Source organism: Halichoerus grypus, chromosome 12, assembly GCF_964656455.1.
Source record: "Halichoerus grypus chromosome 12, mHalGry1.hap1.1, whole genome shotgun sequence".
NCBI lineage: Eukaryota > Metazoa > Chordata > Mammalia > Carnivora > Phocidae > Halichoerus > Halichoerus grypus.
The window spans coordinates 30,819,436-30,835,388 of record NC_135723.1 but is presented as its reverse complement, the minus strand read 5'-3'; the positions used below and the strand labels follow the sequence as shown (position 1 = coordinate 30,835,388).

Genomic DNA, 15,953 nt, shown 5'->3' with positions numbered 1-15,953 from the left:
GTCTTATCAGTTATTGAAATAGCTAAGACAGGGTGTATGGCCAGGAACACAGGTTCTTCTCACCTCTCAACACTTGAGCAAGTCTTATTAAATACCACAGTCTAATCTCAGTCCCATACTAGTAATTCAGGGAGAAGAGGATCTTTTTTCTCAGGGCAAAATGGGACTATCAGTAGTGACCTTATGTGGAAGACGGCTATGGCCAGTTGTTTGGCTACCTTACTGAAGTCTATTGGCAGCAAAGACAGCACTACGGCAGAAATAGGAGATATTGTTCCAAATGAATTATCAATAAATTGTTATTTGCTTGAGGAAGCATCACTAAAGACCAGGAAGGAGAGAAGCAGGACAAAACCAAAATAAATTCTATTTGTATTTTATTTCCTTGAGTAAAGAATAGGTGACAGTAAATTATATTGCTATAGCTTGAATCATTCCAATGCTACATCAAGGTTTGATGAGATCAATCTGTAATATTCCACATTTTCAATGGAGAAACCATATTGACCTAATAATTGTAAGAAAGAGAGGTTCTTGAATTTGTCTAAAAATAGCACCTTGTGAATTAAAGGAATTTTTCAAGGCTAGCAGAATATTTATACTTGATTTAGAAATCTGTGACTAGGTGACTTGGGTGACATCAATATTGAAATGAATGTCAAATAGTTAAGATGATAGGTCAAAAGGATGGCTGTTTACTGAGGTGAGAATGGAATAAAGCCTTATAGCCTTACAGGGATAGAAAGGACTGTGGAGATCACTTGGATTAACAGTTCTCCAAACTTTTTAATTCAAGTCGTAAGAAAGTCCAAATATAAAAAAGCTAAAAGCAAAGCTGCTCTATTAAAATAGAAGTCCCACCTACCCTTAACTTTCCCCTTGCTCCCATCAAAAGCACATCATTAGAGGAGTTTCCAAGAAATTTCAAAGAATCTTTGTGGGTTTGAAAACTTGTGATTTGGTGCAACACTTCCTATTACACATGGGGACAAGTCCTGAGGCTGCTGAGAGGAAAAACAGGCAGGAAAATCGTCCTGTTCCTCTTGGCTCTGTTCATCCGCCACCACAGTGGACTACAATGCTGCCCTCCTCCCTGTGCTCCCTCAGCTTGCTTTTCCAAAGTGTTTCAGTGTAAGTGTTCTGGTTCTACTGAGATAAGGGAACTCATGAGAAAATCAAAGGGAAGAACTTTTAGTCTGGGCAAGTGAGAGTGAACAGAGAAGGATAAATTGGAGCACTTATTTCTCTGTGTAGTCTAAGGCACTCTGGTTTGTAACAGGAAAGCTATTCTGGTATATCCAGCACTCCGCTTACAGTCTTGTTGTTTTCTGTACAAGAATACATGAAAAAGTTGTTGGTATAGCCCACAAAGAATTTTTCTTTCTTTGAATTTGTTAGAATGGAGAAAGGACTTATGCCTTCAAACACATATGCTAATCTGTGGGGTTTTTTCTTTTGTAATAAGAACAGTATTTACTCTTGAATAATGTTTATTTTTTTTTATTTTGTCTTTTAACATTGAAGCTAATTCATGACGAAAGAACTCTGTAATAGGAAAAATAAGAATGTTTCCTCAAACTCTAGTGTCTATTTTGTGTAGGTAAAAAGTGATAAAAGCCTATTTTTCTATAAATGTATTAACATGTTAAGCATCCAAGAAATAACCCTTCCACACACATATAGGCACATTCAGTCAAAATCCTTAAGGCCCTTGAGAAATCAACAGAAATTCCAAAGTATTTTGAAAGACTGCTATTAGCAATGTAGCTGGAAGAGTGAAGAGAGCAAATTCATTAGAGGGTTTTTGAGGTAATTTCTTTGACTACAGATTAGCTTATTCCGTTTATCAGAATTCAGGGCAAAATACATGAATATATTTAACATATCTTAATAGTTTCTCAAAGTTTAGGAAGGGTTAATGAGCAGATGAATCAATCTATAATGTACCACAAGAGGGCTATAAAATAATTTTTATGCTAAATTTATGAGTACCTTTTATATAAAGGTAATGCTAGCTTCATAGACTGAGTTGAGAAAGCTGGAAAAAGTTGAAAGTAGGAAAATACAACCTTTGGTGAGGGCAAATATCATCTAATAAAAAATGACCCATAGATATTGGATATAAGCAAAGAGAACATTAAATGAATTGTTATACCGTTAGTACACACACTCAAAGAAACACTTTGTGTAATGCTCTGTGAATCACCAAGTTTTCCAGTATCACTGAGGGGAGCAGGCACTATTCCTAGCTCCATGTAAGCATCAATCACTGTTACTTCTAATTCTCTCAGGTGCTTTTTTCCTGGCCTTGATTAGTTTCCTCACATGCATGCCTTGATAAGTACTCAGCTGAATATTCAACAGAACCTTCTACTGATCTCTGAAATTCACTCTCTGGAACTCTTTCCTCACTAGATTCCGTGCTGTGAACCCCTGCTGCTTTGATCTTCCAGATTCTCAGCTATTGCTAATGCAGAGACCTACAGGACTATACCTGGGTTTCTCCTCTGTTACGCCTCAGACTGAAAACTCTTAATGCAGTAAGAATGGGTCTTCCTAGGGCTCATGTTCCTCCCCACCCCATTTCTAAGGGATCCTTTTTCTTCATTTTGTGATGCCCAGTGTCTTGAAAACCACTTTTTCATAATCTCGTTCATTTTTTTTTTTTTCTATAGTTTCACTTGGAAGCATAGATCTGGTTCCTGTTATTCCATTCTGGCCAGAAGCAGAATTTCTGTATTGGCTATCTTGCTTCTTACTGATAACTCATTTATTTCTTATTGAAGACATTTTCATTCTGTCAATGTCAGATTATAAGTAATATTGTGTCTTATTCCTGAAAAATGTCTTCATTTATTCTCGTGTTTGGCGTTTTCCTAAGCTAAATACAGAAAATTACATAATTTTTTACTGTTTGAAAATCAAAGATGTATTTACATGGACTCTTGACCTTTTATTTATTGACCTATTGCATCTACATGTCGTTCCTTTTGGTTTTAACTGTTATGTTTCTGGGTGTTTTATCTGCTTAGTTTGTGATTCTTCAATTATGCATTCAGGTTTTTATTTTAGTTCTTCAAACCCATAAATTTCTAGCCTATTCTCTTCTGCTGTAATCTGTCCCATATTCTGTGTATTCTTCCATCTGGAAACGACCATTATAAATGTGCAAGAACTCTCTCTTTCCTTCCTATTTCTCATATGTTTATCTTTCTGTTCTTATGCATGTGTATTCCCATGTCTAACAGTTCTTTAATTTTCTTCATTTTTAAATTTTATTTTTAAGCTATTTATATTAAAAATCACTCTATATTTTTCATATCTAGATATTCATTATGCTTTCTTATGTAACATTTTAAAGTTGTGCTGTCTTACGGAATTCTGATCTCTTCTCATGTGTGGTTCAGTACTGGAGATTGAAGTTTTCACAGATCTTTTATTTTTCCCATGCATAGCAGAAAGAAAAGAAAAACTCCTTTCTGTAGCTTGTTTCCTTCATTTTTAGAGATTATCTATCATTTCAAGTGCCCTGGCTTTATGAGTGGTCTTACTTATAGCTTCCAGCCTGCCTGCAAGTAAGACCACATCACTATCCACCACAGTCCACAGAGAAACCAAGCCTTCAGTGCCTGGCAAGGATCACCAAGGTCAACTTGATTTCTTTACTCTGAGGTTCTTCTTCCTCTTTCTAATTTGAGACAGAGCTTCCTTTTTACCATTTTTTGGGAAAAAAAATTTGACATATAATTAAGTTTGGTCATGGTTTATCAATAGTTTTTATGGAGTTTTGCCTGGATAGTGATCCACACTAGATCCATCTGCTAAGGTTGTCAGAAAACTTTATATAACTTTCAACATACATTATTTAATTTATTCCTCATAATGACCTAATGAATACAGGTGGATAGAGACAAAAAAAAGCTAAGGCTTAGGCATTTTAAATGACTTGACCAGCATCACATGATTAGTAAATGTTTTGACTATGATTCAAATCCAGGTCATGACGTCTCTTGGTTATGCACTTAGCCATTAACCTCTATGACCTATCTTTAAGAGACAGGACATCTTGACATCTTACAGATGTATTTTTCTAAAAGGAGAAAGGACTTCAATTATTTGACCTGCACTTGACAGTTGAGTACTAGTATATCCTATGTTCTTTTCAATTTAAGTATCTTGTGAATCTTTTCAAATTACTGGAATTGGAGAAAAAGGAAAGAAAAGAAGGAAAAATAACGTTATGATATTAGACATTGGCAGATGGATCAAGCTTATGTCTTTTCCTTTGCTGAAAAATTATATTTCAAATTCCATGGATGGCTAATGGAAACCTTCCTCTCGTGAAAATTCTGTAAGTTTACTTTGTGATTTGCTAAAATCAGACTATTTGAAGTTACCCATGATCAGTCCTTGATATTGATTGTGCTTTATCTATCAATCTTGACTTAAAAAGCTTACTTAGCGATGTATTATCCTCAATTCAGTTTGCTATCTCAGCACTACTTATGTTATTTGCATTTAAAAAAGCAAACACTTAGAGCTCTAATGAAATTTCTTCTTTCAACAGCAAAAGCATTACTTACTCCATGAGTGAGGTTAAGTAGATACATGTCATTGATTTATTATTATCATCATCATCACATCCTTGTACCACAAAGTTCAAATTATTTTCTTTAAATATTGATACTGTCTCTATAATGTTTTTCTTCTATCCTGTAGAATTTCCCAAGGAGTTTCTCAAAATCACATAAATTTTAGAAACCCCACTGAATTATACAGACATAAGCATTCGTGTCTCTGATACACACAGATTACTGTTTATCTGAACTGAAGTTCTAAGTCAGATTGAATCTTACTCTCTTTCATCCAGTCCCAATTAATTTAGAAAATATTTCTATTTTATAAACACAATGTCCTCATAAGATAGAAGTTTCTATCTTTAAAATTTTGTCCTAAGTATTTTCCAATTCTCTTACAATTGCTAGAGTTGCAGAGTATACTACCCGCAAGGATAATTATATCAGTGATAAAAAGAAACCGAAGGACACAGGGGATGGGATTTTTTCATGCTGACAAAAGTTATGGATGCTTATGGGGATAACTAAACCAAAGAGGAATTTGTCCAGGGGTCAACCTCTAGACGCCCCAAAATAGCTCACTTCAGGTATGTGAGACATAAGTGGTATGTGAGGTGTAAGTGATTCATTCCACTTAAGCATGGTGAGAATTTGGCCAGATTTTAGAAGCCTGCCTTTACGGTTTTGTACTCCCGTGCTCTGCCACCCACCCCAATAACCTCTGCCTGACTCTGTCTTAGCCACTCTGAATTCTTGAGTATGTTTCTCTCTATTGCACCAGGTTCTAAGCACAAACCAATTACTGTGAACTCTCTTTGAGATTCAATAAAGTTAAAGTTAGTCACCCAAAAACATTGTTCAGTGGGTCCTGGCTTTAGACCTTTGTGAGATCCACTCCTGTCTGGTCATATAAAATTCCAAAACTTTATCAATTCCAGTGGCAAGCCTGATCATCATGCTAATTGCCAACATAATCTTGATAACTTTTTCAGAAATTAGTCTGAATCTTGTTTAGTCTAATCAATTACTGTAACAGCATAATTCTTGCCAGTTTATTTGTAGACAGGAGCCATAGGCCAATATGAGAATTAAATAGAAGTTCTTCAATGATATGTATGAGGCACTGAATTAACTGATGCTGAATCTACCCATTTTAATATATTTAATTTGAAATAAGTCACCCTATTAATTCAGGAACTTTTCACTGGTTACTTGCACTTACCTATAACTTAAGTGATATATTTTCTCAATATTGACCATTAGTTATCCTATTCTTGGATATGTTTTTAGGGTATTCTTATAATTTCTTAATTATAAATTTTTAGAGGTAGACTTTATATGTATTAGTGGTTAACTAATATTCATACTGTTAAAGCTTTGGTGTTTACTAAACAAGTGCCCTCCAGGAAGGCTGTATTAATTTATGTACCCAACAGCATTACATAATCACCAATAGTAGGATGAGGAGGAAGAGGAGGAAGAAGGGGAGGTGGAGAGGAAGGGCAAAGACTACTATTACTACTTTTTAATTTTGGTCATGGGTAAGGCTCTACATCCCCTGAAAAAAAGTTTTTGCCTCTAAAGTTCAACAATTCAAAGATCTACATAGATTTCTTTTCTTGAATGCACTGGATCATGTTTTTAAACATGACTGACAAAATTATTTTAAAAAATTAAAATCAAATATAAGGCTTAAAGAATTAACTAAATATTTCAAAATATAGATATATGAGAGAGTGACAACAAAAAGGAAAAGACTCAATGGAGAATCTAATACTTTATAGAGAGACTCATACACAGACACATCATGAAATTTCAGAAGGATCGAAAGAAAAAGAATGTAAAAGTGGAGAGAATAAAAGATATTTACATATAAACAACATTCAAAAAGTAGTATCAATTACCTAGAAAGGAATAAAAAATTATTCAACATGTACTTTCATCAGCTACCAAATTGTTAACCATACAGGTATAGAATAAAAACATTTTCAAACAGAAAAACTCCGAAAATTTACCTCTTTTATACTCAGGGAAGTTGCTTCAAGTTGTGCTTTGGCAAATTCAAAAGGTAAACCAAGAAGTAATAAGCAAACAGTGGATCCAACCTAAGAAATGAAACAAGAGACATTCCAAGTGAAAAATCAAGAATCAGAAGCATAGACATGATGATGACTGTCAAAAAAAAAGTCAACGTAATTTAAGAGTTACAAGTTGACTTTGTAGATAGTGTTTACTAGGCACATACATCACTTTTTTATAGATTATAAAATAAATTTTAGAAATAGACCCCTTTTATTACAATTGATATTAATAAAAATGTGTTCATAATAGAAGAAAACCATGTCACTGAAAATTTCTGTATCCTAAATCATAAGCAAATGTATGCGTGCACATACACAACACTTAGTAACTGTCTTATTCATCAATAAATATATAGGAACTCAAAAGTTTTGTGGAATCAATGAATCTCCTCATTCACTGACAACTCTGTGGATTTCTAGCTTGATGAATCCTACTATACCTGAACCCTTCTTATAGAATAACTTATTAGTCAAAAATTCATGAGAACATGTATCTTTTCGAATAAGTGTTTTTGTTTTCTTTGGGTAAATACCAACTAGTGGAAGACCTGGATCCTATGGTATTTCAATTTTTAATTTTTTTGAGGAACCTCTGTACTGTTTTTCACAGTAGCTGCACCAGTTTGCATTCCCACCAACAGTGCACAAGATTTCCTTTTTCTCCACAACCTCGCCAACACTTGTTATGTCTTGTGTTTTTTATTGTATCCATTCTGACAGGTGTGAGGTGACAGTTCACTGTGGTTTTGATTTGCATTCCCTGATGATGAGTGATGTTGAGCACCTTTTCATGTCTCTGTTGGCCATATGTATGTTGTCTTTGGAAAAATGTCTATTCAGCTCCTCTGTCCATTTTTAATTGGATTATTTTATTTGGTGTTGAGTGGTATCAGTTCTTTATACATTTTGGATATTAACCCCTTATCGGATATATCATTGCAAATATCTTTTCCCATTTAGGAGGTTGCCTTTTTGTTTTGTTGATGAGCAATTCAAGTGTCCACGGTAGTGAATGAATAAAGAAGACGGGATATATATGTACAATGTAGTATTACTCAGCCATAAAAAAGAATGAGATCTTCCCATTTGCAAAAACATGAATGGACCCAGAGGGAATAATGCTAGGTGTAATAAGTTAGTCAGAGAAGACAAATATATCATTTTATTCATATGTAGAATTTAAGAAGCAAACAAAGAAAAATAGACAAAAAAGACTCTTAAATAGAAAAGACTGGTGGTTGCCAGATGGAAGTGGGAGGGGGTCGGTGAAATAGATAAAGGAGATCAAGAGTACACTTCTCTTCACGAGCACTGAGTAATGTATAGAATTGATGAATCATTATATTGTACACCTGAAACTAATATTAGACTGTATGCTAATTATACTTCAAAAAATTCATGAGAACACATGATTTTAGAAAAGTAGTATATGGCACTACTCTATAGTGGACACTGACTGTGGCGCCAAGAAAGGTAAGAATTTGTTTTAGTAAGACCCAGACCACCACTCTCTACTTTTTCCTAAACCTTCCCCCACTCTTGTTGATTTTCTTTTTATTCGCCCTTTGAATAGCAGGCAAAAATATTAGAAATTCCCTTATCATAATGAGGCAGGGATGGTGGCTGCATCCATATTGTGATCTAAATTATGGCACAAAGTCTGAATGCTTTTAAATATCTGGCTCCACCTAGTCCTATCCAAGCTCACATTTTAAGAGAAAAATGGTATTGGGGCGCCTGGGTGGCTCAGTCGTTAAGCGTCTGCCTTCAGCTCAGGTCATGATCCCAGGGTCCTGGGATCGAGCCCCGCGTCGGGCTCTCCGCTCGGCGGAAAGCCTGCTTCTCCCTCTCCCACTCCCCCTGCTTGTGTTCCCTCTCTCACTGTGTCTCTCTCTGTCAGATAAATAAATAAAATCTTTAAAAAAAAAAAAAAAGAGAAAAATGGTATTAAAGTGAACATCCATTTTAGGAAGGCACAGAGAGATACCTTAGGCACTTCACATTATCCTAAATGCAAATATTGCTTTTTTGGGTTATATTAAGTGGAACTCAGTCTAATTTGACCTGGGGTACATAAAAGGGGGGTGACCAGGAGTTTTTCCGCTGCTCATAAAGGAAGCTGTGGAGAGTGTCCAATCAAGGCTGGTGGTCCTGGGACACAGGTAGGACAGCGGTATGCGGAAGTCTTCATAAATGTCAATCTTTTGTTTTTGACAAGGAAAACACCTTTATTTTCTTTATAGTTCCCCAATGACCCAAATCAAATCTTTTATGCATGTTAAGTATTTCATAAATATTTGAGATTCTGATTTTATTTCTGAACACAAAATAATTAAACAGATGGCATAAAGTTGTAATCCAGACTCTTCTCAAACTCAAGTGTGTACCTTGAAGATATACATTCACCATCTTATATCCTTAAAAGAACTTGGATGAAACAAAAAAAATAGGAAGTCAGCAATTTTATTATAAAAATACCAGAGAATTTAAGTAATTTGCTCTTAATCATCCTGAGTATTTGAAGGAGGCACCGCCATGTTTAGGAACTTAGTAATGCCTTACATAGCACATGGTTAATGTCAAATGACTTGGCTAAGAAGAAACTACAAATTCAGATATTGACACTTTTTTATACTAATGTTTATATTTATTTTTATGAAGAAGTTATCACAAGCTTTTAGGAAGGACCTTAATGTATTTCTTAGTCAGAATAAGCTAAGTTATGCTGCAGTAACAATCAGGTCCATTTCTCAAATAAACGTTTATTTCTCCTTCAGGCTATAATTCCAGAGTCAGTCTGCAAGGATGTTTGTCTCACCATGTTCACTAAAGGACCAAGACTATCACAGAGTGGCTTCTACCTTAAATAATAACAGACATTGTTCCAGAGAGAAGCAAACACTGAGAGTTTCTGTAACAGCAATTAAATACTTGTCCTCAAAGTGATATTCCATTGCTTGCAGTGTATTGGCCAAAACTAACCACAACACCCCCCTCACTCATAAAAATCTACTATGTATAAACCTGCATACCAGATGTATTTGGTAGACAACCATATTATACTACTGGTCACATTTAATTAAAGTATGAGATCCTTTACAAACTTTTTACACACACACACACACACACACACATATACACACACATATATATATACACACACATATATATATATGTGCTCATAAACACATAATCATAAATGTCAATCTTAAAAAAAAAAATCATATGACAAGAGGAGAGGGATCTAAACAATAGTAATGGTTAAATTCAAGCTTTCCCAGGGCTCTAGCATTTGCCCAGGGACCTGAAGTGGAAAATTTAAAAAGATACATGAAAGGAATAGCAACAACTGGAATTCCCTAGAAACATTTGGAGAAAAGTAGTCCAGAGTTTGATTTTTAGAAGGGATGCATTGGTTTGAGTTCAAAAACAGGATTCTCAGTTAATTGGTACAGTGTGTCTATGACAGGGAGATAAATAAAAGTAAATAAAACATGAAATTACAAGCCCTTCCCAAATGTGACTATATAGCTTAAAGTTTCACGTTGCTTTGATTAAATAAGCTCTGTGGGAGATCAGATTGCAGGGCATGAGGTGCTGAAATGGGGCTATTTAAAGAGCTCTTTATCATTTAACCAAAAAATGAAACTAGATGGAAATGTTAAAAATAAACTTGTTAGTGGGAGAAAAGCACTCAATGTCATTATGCTTATGAAAAGAACATTCTCAACAAAACAAATATTTCCTACCCCAAAAAACTAATATTTAATCAGAATAAGCTGCTTTAGCATTTTACAAAAGTTCCATGTGGTATCTTCTATTTGCATGCTTCTGTACTTAGTGTTATATATTCTTCCATTTTTGCCAAAGGTATTATTTTTGCCCTTCTATCTAGTCATAGTGGAATATGATTCCAAAGAGTCAGAAACAAAGTTTTCATTTTGTTTTCCATATAATCATTCTCTCATTCCGCCTAATGATACTGCATAGCATGTTTTTACAGAGCAAACCTCAAAGATACAGTCTATGTTCCAAGCAATCTGATAAATTAAGTGTCTCAGAGATTTTTTTAGAGAACAATTTAGCAAATTTTCACCAGATGAATACATGGTACCAATAAAAATGTTCTTTTTGCCTTCCTGAGTTTGGCAGCACTGCACGCTCATACTTCCAATGGGATAGTTCCTCATTTGTAATGAATTAGCATCATACAACGTGATGGGTGATACAGAGAAAATTGGCTGGAGTAAAATAAGTCAATAAACATTTACTATTAGAACCATGTTAAAAGTATGATATGAATGATTCCATCCCATAAAAGCCATAAAGGAGATGTTTATCGTCCCAAGAGACCTATGAAAAGTTGCTGTTATATCTTTTTTTATACTTTCCCATATACCAAAGGAAAACGGGAGTCGTACAAATTTTTTTTGGAATTATTGGCAAACATTCAGAGAAGGAGAATGTAATACTTCTTCATACAGTTGGCAATATGTGTTTGGGGATATGGTTTTTTTGACTAGTCTAAACGTTATTAAGATCCTAAAGAATGAAATTATTAGCTTTAGGGAGAAACTGCTTGGTAGAATTTCCAAGCATCTAAGAAGTAGCAATCATCCTTATACACAGCAGTCAACAGAAAACCATACAACTGTACATACAGAAAGCCACCCAGAGATCATGAAATTTAGTCTTCTACTCCTGATACCATGTTCCCTCTCTCAGCAAGGGACACGAGATACTCTACTAAGGGTAAAACAACAGTGATACATTCTTTTTCCTTGATAACCTCTCCACTCCCATAGCATTAATGGCGACATGCTGACGTAAAAAGCCCATTACTTATAATTTCACAAGTATTTGGAAATTTTAAAAGGAAATTAAGTACTATATTAAATACCAACTTTTTTGCTAAAAATCGCACACATTTATTCATACAATTACATGCCAAGTATATCAGTGTTATGAAGTTTTTGTTTAAGCCTCTATTTAGTCTAAATATATCTTTGAATCACTTTTGACTATGGTAGTTAAGGCATCACCATGACTGACTGATATTTATGGCCTGTATGAGTGATCAATAATAATTTACTACCTTTTGTGTTAAGAGTAAAATGTTGAGGCATATTGAAGAAAACCCCAAGGTTCCATTTTGTTTCATTTTTAACTACAATCGCATTTTTTCCTCCATCTTGATCTCCTTTTCCCTAAGTAGATTATATGTCATTTAACATCATACCTTAAAAGCATTTCATCAAATTGAGCCAGAAGCAAATTTCAGGTTTATTAATTCTCAAAACAAAAATCCATTTAGGACCTACTATGTGCCAGGTACTTTTCTTGCTCTGGGGATTCGGTGGAGAATGAGGCAGGCAGACTTCTCTTGGGACTTACATTCTTGCCCTCAGAGTGTGCATATTTGGCTTTTCTCGAGCTCAGGGAAATTTTCTTTTAGCTAACTCTGATAGCCTGTCCAATTCTTTTCACTTTCTGAAAATCTGAGTATTATCATTTTTGGTTTTCAGAATTTTTTCCCTAAGTCTCATATTTTCCTTCAGGTGTTTTATATCATTCTTGACACTTTGAAATATTATTTCTACTTGATTTTATGAGACAAGAGGTTTTGTCTCACCATTTATGGACTTATATTTGTTAGTCTGGAAAACATTTTTCAGCCCCATAGTGTGCTTTGGTGGGATGTGATGTGCTTCATTTTCTACAAGGAAAAGACTTCCCCTGAGGGGTGGCTGGGCAGTGGGAGCATCTGGGGGAAGCTCTCCCCTCAACCAGTTCCTAGAGCTCTCCCAAACCCAGAAAGCAGCAGCAGAACCAACCCAGGCAATTGTTAATTCCTTATCTTCCAGAGGGCCAGTCAAGCTCCTACACAGTCCAGTCAAGCTCTCTAGAACAGCACTCTCCAGGCTCTGAGCGGAGAGAAAGACCAGCACCAGCCCTCTACTGGAACATGCTTGGAGCTCCATGCCTGCCCCACTCCTTCAGGTGGTTGGCTCAGGAGAAGCGATAAAGTAATGTGTGTGCAGCTAGATGAATATATGTTCAGCACCGTGTCTTCCCAGAACTTCTCTAGCAGACACCAGAATACTACTTTTTTAAGAGAAATCTCATAACTTTCTCTTATAGAACACATAAATAGACTCTCACTGCCATTAAAACTATTCAAAATGACCTTTGCATCCTTGTGCCCTCAGAGTATGGATTATTTCTAAATCTTTTCTGCCCTTTTCCTGTCAGCCAATCATACTGGACTGGACAGATTGCTCCCAGGTCTGCATACAACATTCCTTCTCACCTCAAAGCACACTGTTCTGTTTTCCCCTCTGCCTACAATTCTCCTCTCTCTCTTCCTTTCATTTGGCTCCTGCTTACTCAACATTTCCCTTCTTCCCTCTTTCCTTCAACTTGTACTTTCTGAGTACCTATTATGTGCTAAGGGCTAGCGATACACTGGTGATCAAAATTAATATGGTTTAGGTCTTTGAGGAGTTTTCACTTCACTAGGAGAAGCAGACCAAAAAAGTGTATATAAATATATAAAACTTAAACTATCATAGATTCAATGAAAAATGACACATCTGTCTACGGACACAATTAACTGAGTGAAGGGGTTGAGATAATAAACTCCTTTCTATTTTCAAAAACTGTTCACAATCACAACATTATTCTGTATTTGATAATTAGAATTGTATTAGTTTACTTCTCATACCATCATTTTTCTTTTTAATATTCACTACTTAGGATATATCCTGAGCCAGTTAGAAAAACACAGCAAATTGTGGGTGCCTGGCTGGCTCAGTTGGTTAAGAAAAACACAGCAAATTGCAACAGCAGGGTAAAAAATGAACTGCATTATTTTTCACACCTTCCTATTTTTGTCTACCAAGTGACTTTGCAGTCTTGCTTACTAACAGTGGACAGCATTTCTCCACCTCATGGATGCTGGGGACATAGGTTAATAAGTGGTTTGTTATGTAGCATTGTTTGTGACAATAACTGACAAGAACTTTATTTTTTTATTTTTTTAAAGATTTTTTTTTATTTATTTGACAGAAACATAGCGAGAGAGGGAACACAGCAGGGGGAGTGGGAGAGGGAGAAGGAGGCTTCCCGCTGAGCAGGGAGCCCGATGTGAGGCTTGATCCCAAGACCCTGGGATCATGACCTGAGCCGAAGGCAGATGCTTAACAACTGAGCCACCCAGGTGCCGCTGACAAAAACTTTAGATACTCCCGAGATCCTTCCACATTTTAGAATATCTATTGGTGTATTATAATCTTCAACGTAAGGAGGCATTACCTCAGAAACATACAAAGAAGAATTATAAATTGCTTGCTTAAAATAATTACGGATTCACATTTTTAGTCATGGGAACCTCAATTCCTACACTCCCACTATGTCCCCAAAAGGTATGACTTACTGGTAACAAGGAAGCAAAACTACTGATTAAAACAGAGACATCCCCGTCTTATACTACCTTTCGGGTTTATTTTTTGAGATGTAGAAAAAGGGAGTTTAGATCTCTGCATTTCCTATTTAGAAAGACATTTGTATTGATGTTAAGACTCTTCCGTACTCCAATGAAAGCGGAGTTTGGAACTCAAAACTTTATTGATGGTTTGGCAGTATGAGTAAAAAATAGTAAAATCACTAATTCAGGAAGATTTTAACAGAGCTGTTAGTGAGATAGGTGGATGATTAAAATAAAGTGTAAAATTCAGGTCAAAGATGGAGTTTATTTTCATATGGTGCCATTCCCAGAGAATACAATTTGCTTGTGATATGTGCTATCTTGAAAAACACACACACACACAGACACACACAAACATACTGGCCCCATTTCTCCCTAAGCATTACTCTTTCTCTGCTCTATTTAACAGACAATCTTCTCAAAATAATTGCTTATACTTACTCTCTGAAGCCTATTCTCCTTGAGAATATTCCAATGAGACTTTCATGCCACAACTACTTCTATCAAAATCACCTAGAAACTTCACCTTGTCAAATGCAGAAGCAGCCCTCAGTTTTTGCCATCCTTTACTTATCAGCAGCATTTTACATATTAATCACTCCCTTTTTTTAATTGAGAGAATTGACATATAACATTATAGTTTTAGGCATAGCCACTTTCTAAAAATACTTCTTCAGTGGTATTCCAGGACACTTCCCCCTCCCATGGTTTCCCTTCTGTATCAGTGTTTACTCCTTCTAGCTTCCCATTATCTTAACATCAAAGAACCTTTAAACAAAATATTTGGATATTTGTCCCTTATTTAAACCCACTCCTTGATAATCAAAGCTTTAACTATTATCTAAATATGAATGGACTCTAAAAGTATTCTCCAGCCTGGATTTCTCCCATAACATCCTGTATTCCAGACCTGTACGATACCACCTATTTTTACCTAAGTAGTCAAAGACACCTTGAACTCACCATTTCCAAAGCAGACTTGTCCTATCTCCCAAAGCCTGCTTCCCCTAACATCTTCTTTGTCTTGATTATAGCCACACTGTTCTTCAGCTGCCTAAGTTAAAAATCTTGTTTTGTCATCTTTAATTATTCTTCTTTTATAGCCAACATTCACTTTGGCAGCAAATCCTATCAGCTCTACTTTCAAAATATATTTAAAATTCAATAGCTTACCACATCCGCCACAGTGACATGATCCAAGCCATCCGTACTTCTAGTCTGGGTAATTGTGATGGCCTCCTAATTTGTTCCCTGATTCTGATTTCGACCCAATTATCTATTCTCCACACTGCAACTGGGGGAAATTGTCCATATCTATATTTATATTGACACCAATATATAAATATATAGTCTTTTAGAATGTCAATTATATAATGCCATTCCATGCTTTAAAACCCAGTAATGGCTTCCCCTACTACTCAGAGAGAAAGCAAAAATCATTACAGTAGCCTATAATGTCTCAGGAGATCTACATATCATTCTTCTCTAACCACATTACCTCTCTGGCCACATGTTCTATTATTATCCCCCTTATCTGTTGTGTTTTAGCCACATTGGACCTTTGCTCTTCAAACACACCAGGCAATATACACTTAAGAGCTTTTATATCTATAGGTGTTTGGGTTTGGGTTTTGGCTTTGGCTAGAAAGCTCTTCTATCGGTAACACTCATGCTCACTTCCTGAGGCTTCTATCCCCAGACACTTCCTCACTAAGGTATTTCCTAAACATCTTATTTGAAATTGAGCCCCATCATTCTGTTGAGCAATTCTTTTCCCTATTTCCTCCTTTGTTTTCATCTATGGCACTT

The 15,953-nt window shown here is 35.6% G+C and overlaps 2 long non-coding RNA genes across 2 annotated transcripts in view; one reads left to right on the top strand and one right to left on the bottom strand.

The window, feature by feature from the left end:
• LOC118518172 (uncharacterized) overlaps positions 1-15,953 on the bottom strand; it is a 108,303-nt gene that overhangs the window by 15,163 nt on the left and 77,187 nt on the right. The window contains exon 2 of the long non-coding RNA XR_004908497.2: positions 6,593-6,682. This is a non-coding gene — a long non-coding RNA (uncharacterized LOC118518172). The remainder of the gene's footprint in view (positions 1-6,592; positions 6,683-15,953) is intronic.
• LOC118518170 (uncharacterized) overlaps positions 1-15,953 on the top strand; it is a 451,497-nt gene that overhangs the window by 391,059 nt on the left and 44,485 nt on the right. The window lies entirely within an intron of this gene.